The following is an 11,884-nucleotide window of genomic DNA, read 5'->3' as shown; positions in this document are numbered from 1 at the left end:
CAGGTGAGACAGGTCTGCCTTCTGCCTTCCTTCCTTCAGCAAAGGGCAGGACTGAGTCCCTCCTGTGGAGAAAGGCTTGGGGGTGCTGCTGGAGGAGAAGCTGGACATGAGCAGGCAGGGGGAGCTTGCAGCCCAGAAGGGCAGCCACATCCAAAGGTGCATTGGCAGCAGATGCAGAGGGGATTCTGCCACTTAGCTCTGGTCAGAGCTCACCTGGAGTGCTGAGTCCAGCTCTGGAGCCCTCAGTATAGGAAGGACATGGAACTGATAGAGCCAGTCCAGAGGAGGAGGGAAATGATGAGGGGGTTGGAGCAGCTCTGCTATGGGGACAGGCAGAGGGAGCTGGGGGTGTTCAGGCTGGAGAAGAGAAGGCTCTGGGGAGGCTTAATAGCAGCCTGCCAGTACCTGAAGGGGGCTACTAGAAGGATGGAGAGAGACTGTTTGCAAAGGCCTGCAGTGACAGGATGAGGGGAAATGACTTCAAACTAGAGCAGAGCAGATTGAGATTGGATGTTAGGAACAAGTTCAGCACCAGGAGGCTGCTGCAACACTGCAACAGGTTGCCCAGGATGGTGGTTGAGGCCCCACCCCTGGAGATAATAAAGGCTGGACAAGGCTCTGGGCAACCTGATCTAGTGGAGGATGTTCCTGCTGACTGCAGAGAGGGTTGGACTGGATGAGCTTTGGGGGTCTCTTCCAATCCAGATCATTCAATGATTCTGTGATTAAACCACAGCAGAGCAGTCAAAGCAGTCTGTGCTTCCTCAGCAGGCAGCATCCTGAGCATGAGAGAATCACAGAATCATAGAACCATAGAATCAGCCAGGTTGGAAGAGAGCTCCAAGCTCAGCCAGCCTAACCTAGCACCCAGCCACAACCAATCAACCAGACCATGGCACTCAGTGCCCCAGCCAGGCTTGGCTTCAACACCTCCAGCCACACAGACTCCACCACCTCCCCGGGCAGCCCATGCCAATGCCCTAAAGGGCTCCTGGGTCAGCAAAGGGGTGGCCAGCAGGAGCAGGGCAGGGAGTATGCCACTGTGCTGGCCACTCGTGAGGCCACAGCTCACATTCTGGGTTGAGATTTGGGCAACTCACTCCAAGAAGGACATTGAGGGGCTGGAGCAGGTCCTGAGAAGGGCAACCAAGCTGGGGAAGGGTCTGGAAGACAGAGCTGGGGAGGAGCAGCTGAGGGAGCTGGGGGTGTTTAGTCTGGAGGAGAGGAGGCTGAGGGGAGACCTCATTGCTCTCTACAGCTCTCTGAGAGGAGGCTGGAGCCAGCTGGGGTTGGGCTCTGCTGCCAACCATCAGGTGGCAGAAGGGAAGGAAATGGCCTGAAATTGTGCCAGGGGAGATTTAGGATGGAGATCAGGAATAATTTCTTTCCTGCAAGGGTGGTCAGGAATTGGCACAGGCTGCCCACAGAGGTGGTGGAATCCCCATCAATAGAGGTGTTCAAGGGACCCGTGGCCATGGCACTCTGGGACATGCTTTAATGGCCATGGTGGTGTTGGGTTGGTTGTTGCACTCAATGATCTTTCAGGTCTTCTCCAACCCAAACAGTTCTCTGATTCTAAGAACTTAAAGATCTTTTCCAGCCTAAAGGTTCCTGTGCTTGTAAGGTCAGTTCAAACACAGAGTGTGTCCAGCAGATCAAGGCAGGTTCTCCTCCCCTCTACTCTGTCCTGGGGAGACCTCATCTTGAGTAGTGTGCTCAGTTTTGGGGCTCCCCAGTTGAAGAGGGACAGAGATCTGCTGGAGAGATGCCAAGGGAGAGCTACAAGGATGATGAGGGGACTGGAGCACTGCCTGGTGAGGAAAGGCTGAGGGACCTGGGGCTGCTTAGTCTGGAGAGGAGAAGACTGAGAGGGGATTTAGTCAATGTCTATAGATCTCTGAGGGCTGGGGGTCAGGAGGTGGGGACAGGCTCTGCTCACTGCTCCCTGGGCTAGTACAAGGAGCAATGGATGGAAGCTGCAGCACAGGAGGCTCCAGCTCAGCACAAGGGGGAACTTCTTGACTGGAAGGGTCCCAGAGCCTGGCACAGGCTGCCCAGAGAGGTTGTGGAGTCTCCTTCTCTGGAGCCTTTCCAGGCCTGTCTAGATGCATTCCTGTGTGCCCTGAGCTGGATTGCATGGTCCTGCTCTGGCAGGGGGGTTGGACTGGATGATCTCTTTGGCTCCCTTCCAACCCCTAACATCCCTTTGGTTCCCTTCCAACCCCTAACACCCCTTTGGGTTTCTTCCAACCCCTAACATCTCTTTGTGTCCCTTCCAACCTCTAACATCTCTTTGGTTCCCTTCCAACCCCTAACATCCCTTTGGGTTTCTTCCAACCCCTAACATCTCTTTGTGTCCCTTCCAACCTCTAACATCTCTTTGGGTCCCTTCCAACCCCTGCCATCCTGTGAGCCTGTGTCACACAACTCTGACTGCTTGCTGCAGACTGACCTGAATGCTCTGTCCTCTCCTGTTGGGGCTGGCCTGGTTCTCACCTGAAGAACTGTAGCCTCACATCCAAGTTGCTCTTTGGCTCCCTTCCAACCCCTAACATCTCTTTGGCTCCCTTCCAACCCCTAACATCTCTTTGGCTCCCTTCCAACCCCTAACATCCCTTTGGGTTTCTTCCAACCCCTAACATCTCTTTGGCTCCCTTCCAACCCCTAACATCTCTTTGGCTCCCTTCCAACCCCTAACATTTATTTGGCTCCCTTCTAACCCCTAACATCTCTTTGGCTCCCTTCCAACCCCTAACATCTCTTTGGCTCCCTTCCAACCCCTGCCATCCTGCGAGCCTGTGACTAAAAGGACTTCCAACCACAGTTCCAACACCAAGGACTTAAGGACATCAATTTCCACGTTAAAATGAAGAACAAAACCCATCCCCAAGCAGGCAGAAGATGCCAAATGGCTCTGGAAACAGCTTGGAAACAACCCACCAGGCCATTTTGTCAGGCTTTGCCTTTGTTTTCCCTGAGCAGGTGTCAGCCTCCCATCAGCGAGCAGGGCAAGGCGCCAGGCGTGCGCTCGCCCGGGGACTGAGGCTGCTGTAATCTGCAGCAGATGCACATCTGGGGAGAGATTATTTTCCTCAGCATCTCTGTGTGTGGGAGGATGAAGTCTGCCATACAATGAAGGTGCTGGGGGAGCTGAATGACTTTGCAGCTGAGGTGCAGGTGCGCCTGAGCGTTAACTTCAGCGGAGTTCGGCGTCTCTCCGAAGGCAGCATTTACAGCCAATTACAGCTGTCACTCACGTTGCAAACGCCTCCCTCTGACTGAGCAGCAAGCAGGAAAACCCAGGCTCTGCTCTTAGCTGCCAGCAGAAGAGAGGTGTCCATCCCAGCATCCATACAGCTTGCACATTGGGCAGCCTTGGCTACCGAACCGCGAGGAATCCAAGCGGTGGCCTCCGGTGCCTTATTCTCTCTGCATCAGAAGCCTCCAGTGCCTTATTCTCTGCATCAGAAGCCTCCTGTCAAATGTGATTTCTTCCAGGGAGACATAAATCTAGCTGAGACTTCCCAAAACCCATCCAAGTGATTTGGACACTCGCTTCTCATTAGCGTGAGCAGCAAACGGGCATCAGCCTCTCCTCGGCGCCTTTGGGAATCTCTGATGGCTTTTTCGTGGCTGTTAAACAAGTCTTTGGGCAACCTGCACTAGAAATGACAAGTTTCATATTTGTTTCCCCTCCAAACAGAGCTTCACAACGTCCAGGCACCAAATGTCAAGGTTCTTCCCTCATAAAAACAGCAGAGATGTGGTAGGAGGGAGGGGACAGACAGAGTGCTGCAGGGTTTGGCTGGAAGGACAAAGTTGCCTCCTCTGCAGAGGGCTGTGTGTGTCCACCTCAGGATAATCAGAGAATCATTCAGCTAGGAAAAAAGACTCCTTGGGATCACCACATCCAACCATTAATCCTACTCTGCAACGTTCACCCCTTAAAACCGCATCCCCCAAGCACCACATCCAAACCACCTTTGAACACATCCAGGGTTGGTGACTCTACCACCTCCCTGGGCAGCTCATTCCAATGCCTGACCACTCTTGCTGGGAAAAAGATTTTCCTAATGTCAAGCCTAAACTTGCCCTGGTGCAGTCTGAGGTCATTCCTTCTTGTTCTGCCACTCATTACCTGTGAGGAGAGACCAGCACCAAACTGTCTACAATGCCCTGTCATAGATTCACAGAATCAAGCAGGTTGGAAGAGAGCTCCAGGCTCATCCAGCCCAACCTAGCACCCAGCCCTGACCCATCATAGAATCACAGAATCAAGCAGGTTGGAAGAGAGCTCCAAGCTCAGCCAGCCCAACCTAGCACCCAGAACCAACCAACCAACCAGACCATGGCACTCAGTGCCCCAGCCAGGCTTGGCTGCAACACCTCCAGCCACACAGACTCCACCACCTCCCTGGGCAGCCCATTCCAATGCCAATCACTCTCTCTGACAGCAACTTCCTAACAACATCCAGCCTAGACCTGCCCTGGCACAGCTCCAGGCTGTGTCCTCTTCTTCTGGTGCTGGCTGCCTGGCAGCAGAGCCCAACCCCACCTGGCTACAGCCTCCCTGCAGGCAGCTGCAGGCAGCAATGAGCTCTGCCCTGAGCCTCCTCTGCTGCAGGCTGCACCCCCCCAGCTCCCTCAGCCTCTTCTCACAGGGCTGTGCTCCAGGCCCCTCCCCAGCTTCATCACCCTCCAGGTAGTTGCACAGAGCCATGAGGTCTCCCTTTAGCCTCTTTCTATCCAAACTAAGCCCCTTCAGTCACTCTCCACAAGATTTATTCTCCAGGCCCCTCACCAGCTTTGTTGCCCTCCTCTGCCCTGACTGCAGCTCCTCCACATCTCTCTCATATTGAGGAGCCCAAACCTGGACACAATACTCAGGGTGCAGCCTCACCAGTGTCATCTTCTTGTCACTGCCAGAGAAATGCAGACACAGAGGAGCTACATGGCTGCCTGTGGCACAAGCAATGCCCTGCAGGGCACCTGCACAGGCTAACCTGTCCCACAGCAGGGCACAGCTGCTCTTGGAAGAGCTGCAGTTTTAGTGCTGCACATCACATCCCAGGGCCACAGGGGTAAGTGGGAGCTAAGAGAAGCAAACTCCTTTGGGAACTGGCAAGAGGTGAGCCTGTCCCCTTTCAAAGAATCATAGAATCAGTCAGGGTTGGAAGGGACCACAAGGAGAGAGGCTGGAATGGGTTACCCAGGGAGGTGGTTGAGGCCCCATGGCTGGAGGTGTTTGAGGCCAGGCTGGCTGAGGCTGTGTGCAGCCTGCTCTAGGGTAGGGTGTCCCTGGGCATGGCAGGGGGGTTGGAACTGGCTGCTCCTTGTGCTCCCTTCCAACCCTGCCTGATTCTATGATTCTCTGGCACCCAGGCAGCCTTGTAAGCCACTTCTCAACCCCAAAGCCCTGCAGAAGACCCCTTGGGGGGCAGCCTGAGCTGCTGCCTCCCGCTCACATCTCACTTCATTACGCTACAGTCTCACAGTATCACAGCATCCCAGTATCACCAAGGTTGGAAGAGACCTCACAGAGCATCAAGTCCAACCCTCTAGCACACAGCTCAAGGCCAGACCATGGCACCAAGTGCCACGTCCAGTCCTGCCTTGAACAGCTCCAGGGACGGCGACTCCACCACCTCCCCGGGCAGCCCATTCCAGTGTCCAATGACTCTCTCAGGGAAGAACTTTCTCCTCACCTCCAGCCTAAATCTCCCCTGGCACAGCCTGAGGCTGTGTCCTCTTGTTCTGGTGCTGGCCACCTGAGAGAAGAGAGCAACCTCCTCCTGGCCACAACCTCCCCTCAGGTAGTTGCAGACAGCAATAAGGTCTGCCCTGAGCCTCCTCTTCTCCAGGCTAACCAATCCCAGCTCCCTCAGCCTCTTTGGTTTCCAGAGCCTTGCACAAGCCTTCCCAACCAACACTTAGGCAAAGAAGTGAGTAAAACAGAGCTCCCTAACAACCTCTCAGGGCTTCTTGATCTCTTCCTTCACTGACATCACTTCCCTGGGTTTCAAGTGCATTTCATTTCTGTGTTCCTGCTTCCTATCATCTCCTCCATTTCCCTTATCTCTTGTATTCTAACAAGCCCCAACGTCCAGATTCAGTATCTCCTCTTGCAGCCAGAGCAGGGAGATATATTTGTTCATGGCAGTTATTAAAATTCTAGATCTCTCCATCCCTTTATTTGATTTGAGTGAGATTTTGGCCATTTCCTCAGTGCCAAGACGACTGAGGTCATTGGAATGGAACTCTGCAAGAAGGCTTCCATCCCAACTTTAATTTCAGGTATCCCCTGAAGATCTGCAGAAGGTGAACCTCTCTCTCTTTTTTTAATAAAGTGCTTTCAAAGGAGTCTTAAGATGAATCTAAAATAGTGGTTTGCTTCTGAACGTTGTGAGGGGAGGAGGGGAACAAAAACCACCCCACAGTCAGAACCTGAGACCTTTGTTTTTAGCCCCCTGGGATCAGTCCTGGGACCAGCCTTGTTTGACGTCTGTGTGGGTGCCATGGACAGAGGCACTGAGTGCAACCTCAGCAGGTTTGCTGCCCACATGAAGCTGTGTGGTGCAGCTGCCAGGCTGCAGGGCAGGATCCATCCAGAGGGATCTGCACAGGCTGCAGAGGTGGGCACAAGCCAAGCTCAGGAGGTTCAGCAAGACCAAGGGCAAGGTCCTGCAGCTGGGTCGAGGCAATGCCAAGCACAACTGCAGGCTGGGCAGTGAGTGGCTGGAGAGCAGCCCTGAGCAGAGGGACTTGGGGGTGCTGCTGGAGGAGAAGCTCAGCAGGAGCCAGCAGTGTGCACTTGCAGCCCAGAAAGCCAAGCAGAGCCTGGGCTGCAGCAGCAGAAGTGTGGCCAGCAGGGCCAGGGAGGGGATTCTGCCCCTCTGCTCTGCTCTGCTCTGCTCTGCTGAGACCCCACCTGGAGTCCTGCATCCAGCTCTGGAGCCCCTGGGACAAGAGGGCTGTGGAGATGCTGGAGAGTGTCCAGAGCAGGGCCAGGAGGATGCTCAGAGGCTGCAGCAGCTCTGCTGTGAGCACAGCCTGAAAGAGTTGGGGCTGTGCAGGCTGGAGCAGAGGAGACTCCCAGGGGACCTTCTTGTGGCCTGCCAGCATCTGAAGTGGGCTACAAAAAAGCTGGGGAGGGACTTTTGAGGGTGTGAGGGAGTGGCAGGAGTGGGGGGAATGGAGCAGAGCTGGAGGTGGAGAAAGTCAGGCTGGAGGTGAGGAGGAAGTTGTTGAGCAGGAGAGTGGTGAGAGGCTGGAATGGGTTGCCCAGGGAGGTGGTTGAGGCCCCATGGCTGGAGGTGTTTGAGGCCAGGCTGGCTGAGGCTGTGTGCAGCCTGTTCTAGGGTAGGGTGTCCCTGGGCATGGCAGGGGGCTTGGAACTGGCTGCTCCTTGTGCTCCCTTCCAACCCTGACTGATTCTGTGATACTATGAGTTCACTCTTGTGTCTGTTTTAATTCCTGATGGCCACTTTGCTTAAGCAAGGATAGACTTAAACCTTTAAATCTGACTTTTGGGGCATTATCTTCCCTGTATTGGGAGAATAAATTACTCAAACCAGAGTTCCCTTTCCTTGGGGCCTCTCTACCACTGCTGACTTTAACATGGGCAAAGCATTATGTTAAGAGGCTCAGCTCAGCAATTCCAGCATTAGCTACCAAGAGACACCAGCAGTGATTCCTGGCTGATCCCTTGAGGAACAGCAGTGATTTGTCTCCTACTTTTCTCTCAGCTTTCTGTGAGCTCTGAGTCCTGCAGTTCTGTAGGAAGACCCTCACTGGATGTATTGCTCTCTCTCACAGCTGTTTAGAGGTACCCCTTGGCCCAAGCTGGAGGTCATAGGATCACAGCTCATAGGATGTTAGAGACTGGAAGGGATCTCTGGAGGTCTTCCATTCCAACCCACCTGCCAGTGCAGGGCACACTGGAACACATCCAGCCAGGGCTGGGAAGACTCCAGAGAAGGAGACTCCACAGCCTCCCTGGGCAGCCTGTGCCAGGGCTCTGTCATGGCTCTGTCACCCTTACAGTCAAGAAGTTCTTCCTTGTGTTTAAGTGGAGCTTCCTGTGCTGCAGTTTCCAACTCTTGTCCCTTGTCCTATCCCAGGGCACAGGTGAGCAGAGGCTGTCTCTGTCCCTTCTTTCCTGCCCTCAGCCATTTACAGACACTGATCAGCTCCCTCTCAGCCTTCTCCTCTCCAGACTAAACAGCCCCAGGTCCCCTCAGCCTTTCCTCACCAGGCAGTGCTGCAGCCCCTGTGCAGCATCCTTGTAGTCCTCCACTGGATTCCCTCCAGCAGATCCCTGTCCCTCTTGAACTGGGGTGCCCAGAACTGGATGCAATATTCCAGGTGGAGCCATCCCTGTAAGAGTGTGAAATCCAAAGACATTTTCAGTCCTCTCCTTGCAAACACAACATCCCCCTCAGAACAAGAAGCATGGGAAGAAAGAGCTTCCCTGGGGAACCCAAGAGCAGTGACCAAAATTAGGGCTCTCCAGGCCCATACCAGCTGAAACTCTTCTGTTCCTTCCTAGTGTCATCTCAGACCTGTCAGCCCCAGACAGACCAGGAGATGAAGGGTTTCAGCCTTCCTCTCCTTCCCTTCTGGCTCCAAGTGGGAGAACAGCAAAATGAATGCTCCAGGCTGAGGAATCTTCAGCTCCACTGATGACAGCTGCTGGAATTAGGAGCTGTGAAGCTTTGCTGCTGTTATTCCCAGGCCTTTCAAAAGCAACCAAGCATCAGCCCAGCCTGCTTCTCACCGAACACTCTCATCCGAGACTCGCAGCCTCTGCCGGCATCATTCTGCCCCCTGCCTGTGCAAGCAGCACCTCAGCAGGCTCCAGCCTCAGCCTGACTCTCCCGAAGGAAGCCTCCCACTTTGCTTGGCTAAACAGAGAAGATGCTGTCACCAAAACAGAATCCCAGCAAGGTGGGGCTGGAAGGGACCTCTGGAGATCATCCAGCCCAGCCCCACTCCTACAGCAGGGCACCCACAGCAGCTTGCCCAGCAGCACAGTGCCAGGGGGGTTGGAAGCTCTCCACACAAGGACACTCCACAGCCTCTCTGGGCAGCCTGCTCCAGGCCTCCAGCACCCTCACAACAAACAACTTGCTCCTCCTCTGCACAGCCAACCTCCTGCCTGACACTTTGTGCCCCTTGCTGCCCCTTGGCCTGTCCCTGGGCACCACTGACAAGAGTATGACCCCAGGCTCTTGCCCCCCACAGCTGCTTCAGCTCTTGCTGAGCATTGCTCAGCTGCCCTCTGGGGCTGCTCTTCTGCAGGCTCTCAGCCCCAGGGCTCTCAGCCTTTGCTCCTCCCAGAGCTGCTCCAGGCCCCTCAGCAGCTCTGCAGCCTCCAGCAGTTCCCCATCTCCTGAACTGGAGAGCTCAGAACTGGACCCAGCACTCCAGATGTGGCCTCCCTAGGGCACAACAGAGGGAGAGAAGAACCTCCCTCAATCTTTTAACCACACTCTTCTTGCACCTTCATCTTCTTAAAACACTCTCCAGACTGAGCAGAAGCAAAGGGCAACAAATCTCACCCTAACTGAAGCCTCTGAAAAGCTCTCTGCAGGCTCCTCTGGGTTGCTGGCACATGAGCTAGATCATCTTGCTGACTTTTTAGACACTAAAAGCTAGGGGATTGAATCTACTGCTGAGAGACTGCTCCCTCTCCTGATTTAAATCCCAGAAGGATTCACTGCAGTGAGCTGCAGCCCCTGAGTTCATCCTCCCATCTCTTTCACCAGCGCCAAACACACTAGGAACAAGAGATGGCACCAGAGGGGAGGCTGTGAACATTGCACTGTGCTTTGTGTCCCCCCAGCAACCTCTCTCTTAATGCTGTGTCCACCCCATCATGTCCTGGCTGTTATCATTTTCTCCTTCTGTGTTGGTGTGAACTGCTGCAAAGAGCTGCTGGTTCTCAGGCTGACTTCTCAGGGGTGGCTCTTGCCTTTGGGGTTGCCCTTGGGTTGGGGCACTCCCAGGCACACATACAGGCTGGGTGGGGGATGGATAAAGAGCAGATCTGTGGAGGGGGACCTGGGGGTGCTGTTGGCTGACAAGTTCCCCATGGCACAGCAATGTGCCCTTGTGGCCAAGAGGGCCAATGGGGTCCTAGGGTGGATCAGGATGAGTGTGCAGCAGATCAAGGGAGGTTCTACTCCCCTCTACTCTGCCCTGTTGAGACCTCATCTTGAATACTGTGTTCAGTTTTGGGCTCCCCAGCTGCAGAGGGGCAGAGATCTGCTGGAGAGGGTCCAGCAGAGGGCTAGGAGGATGATGAGGGGACTGGAGGGCATGGCTGAGGAAGAGAGGCTGAGGGACCTGGGGCTGCTTAGTCTGGAGAAGAGAAGACTGAGAGGGGATTTGATCAATGTTTATAAGTATCTGAAGGCTGCCAGGAGCAGGGGACAGGCTCTGCTCACTGCTCCCTGGGATAGGACAAGGAGCAATGGGTGTAAGCTGCAGCAAAAGAGGTTCTGCCTCAACACAAGGGGAAACTCCCTTACTGTAAGGGTCCCAGAGCCTTGGCACAGGCTGCCCAGAGAGGTTGTGGAGTCTCCTTCTCTGGAGCCTTTCCAGGCCTGTCTGGATGTGTTCCTGTGTGGTCTGTGTTAGATAGGATTGTCCTGCTCTGGCAGGGGGTTGGACTGAATGATCTCCTTGGGTCCCTTCCAACCCCTGACATCCTGTGAGCCTATGATCCTATGAGGTGGAAGCTGGACATGAGTGGGCACTGTGAGCTGCCAGCCCAGCCCCAGCTGTGGCCTGGGCTGATCCACAGCACTGTGGGCAGCAGAGGCAGGGAGAGGATTCTGCCCTTCTGCTGTGCTCTGCTGAGACCCCTCTCTGCAGTGCTGGAGCCAGCTCTGGAATCCTCAGCACAGCACAGCATAGACAGGGACCTGCTGGAGCAGGGCCAGAGGAGGCCACAGCAGTGCTGGCAGGGCTGGAAGGGCTTTGCTGTGAGCCAGGCTGGGAGAGTTGGGGGTGTTGAGCCTGGAGAAGACCCTGGAGAGACTTTAGAGCAGCCTTCTAGTATTTGAAAGGGAGTACAGGAATGCTGGAGAGGGACATTTCACAAAGGCATAGAGTGGCAGGACAAGGTTTAATAGTTTCAAAGTGGAAGAAGTTGAATTTAGGACAAAATTCTTCCCCCACTGGAACACATTGCCCAGAGAAGAGTTGGAGGCTCCAAGCCTCTAACTATTCAAAGCCAGCCCGGTTGGGGCCTTGAGCAACCTGTCCTAGTGGGCAGTACTCCTACCCATGGCAGGGGGTTGGGACTAGATGATCTTTGAGGTCCTTTCCAACAGAAGGCATTCTATGTTTCCATGCTGGGAGGCTGAGCATGAAGCAGCACCTTGGACTCACCCAAATACAGCTGCAGAGGGGCAGGTTCAGGAGACGAGGTGACAGCATCATAGAATCACAGAATCAGGCAGGTTGGAAGAGAGCTCCAAGCTCAGCCAGCCCAACCTAGCACCCAGCCCTGTCCAGTCAACCAGACCATGGCACTCAGTGCCCCAGCCAGGCTTGGCTGCAACACCTCCAGCCACACAGACTCCACCACCTCCCTGGGCAGCCCATTCCAATGCCAATCACTCTCTCTGACAGGAACTTCCTAACAACATCCAGCCTAGACCTGCCCTGGCACAGCTCCAGGCTGTGTCCCCTTGTTCTGGCGCTGGCTGCCTGGCAGCAGAGCCCAACCCCACCTGGCTACAGCCTCCCTGCAGGCAGCTGCAGGCAGCAATGAGCTCTGCCCTGAGCCTCCTCTGCTGCAGGCTGCACCCCCCCAGCTCCCTCAGCCTCTCCTCACAGGGCTGTGCTCCAGGCCCCTCCCCAGCCTTGCTGCCCT

Source organism: Pogoniulus pusillus, chromosome 27, assembly GCF_015220805.1.
Source record: "Pogoniulus pusillus isolate bPogPus1 chromosome 27, bPogPus1.pri, whole genome shotgun sequence".
In the NCBI taxonomy this organism is placed as follows: domain Eukaryota; kingdom Metazoa; phylum Chordata; class Aves; order Piciformes; family Lybiidae; genus Pogoniulus; species Pogoniulus pusillus.
This window is presented reverse-complemented; position numbering follows the sequence as displayed.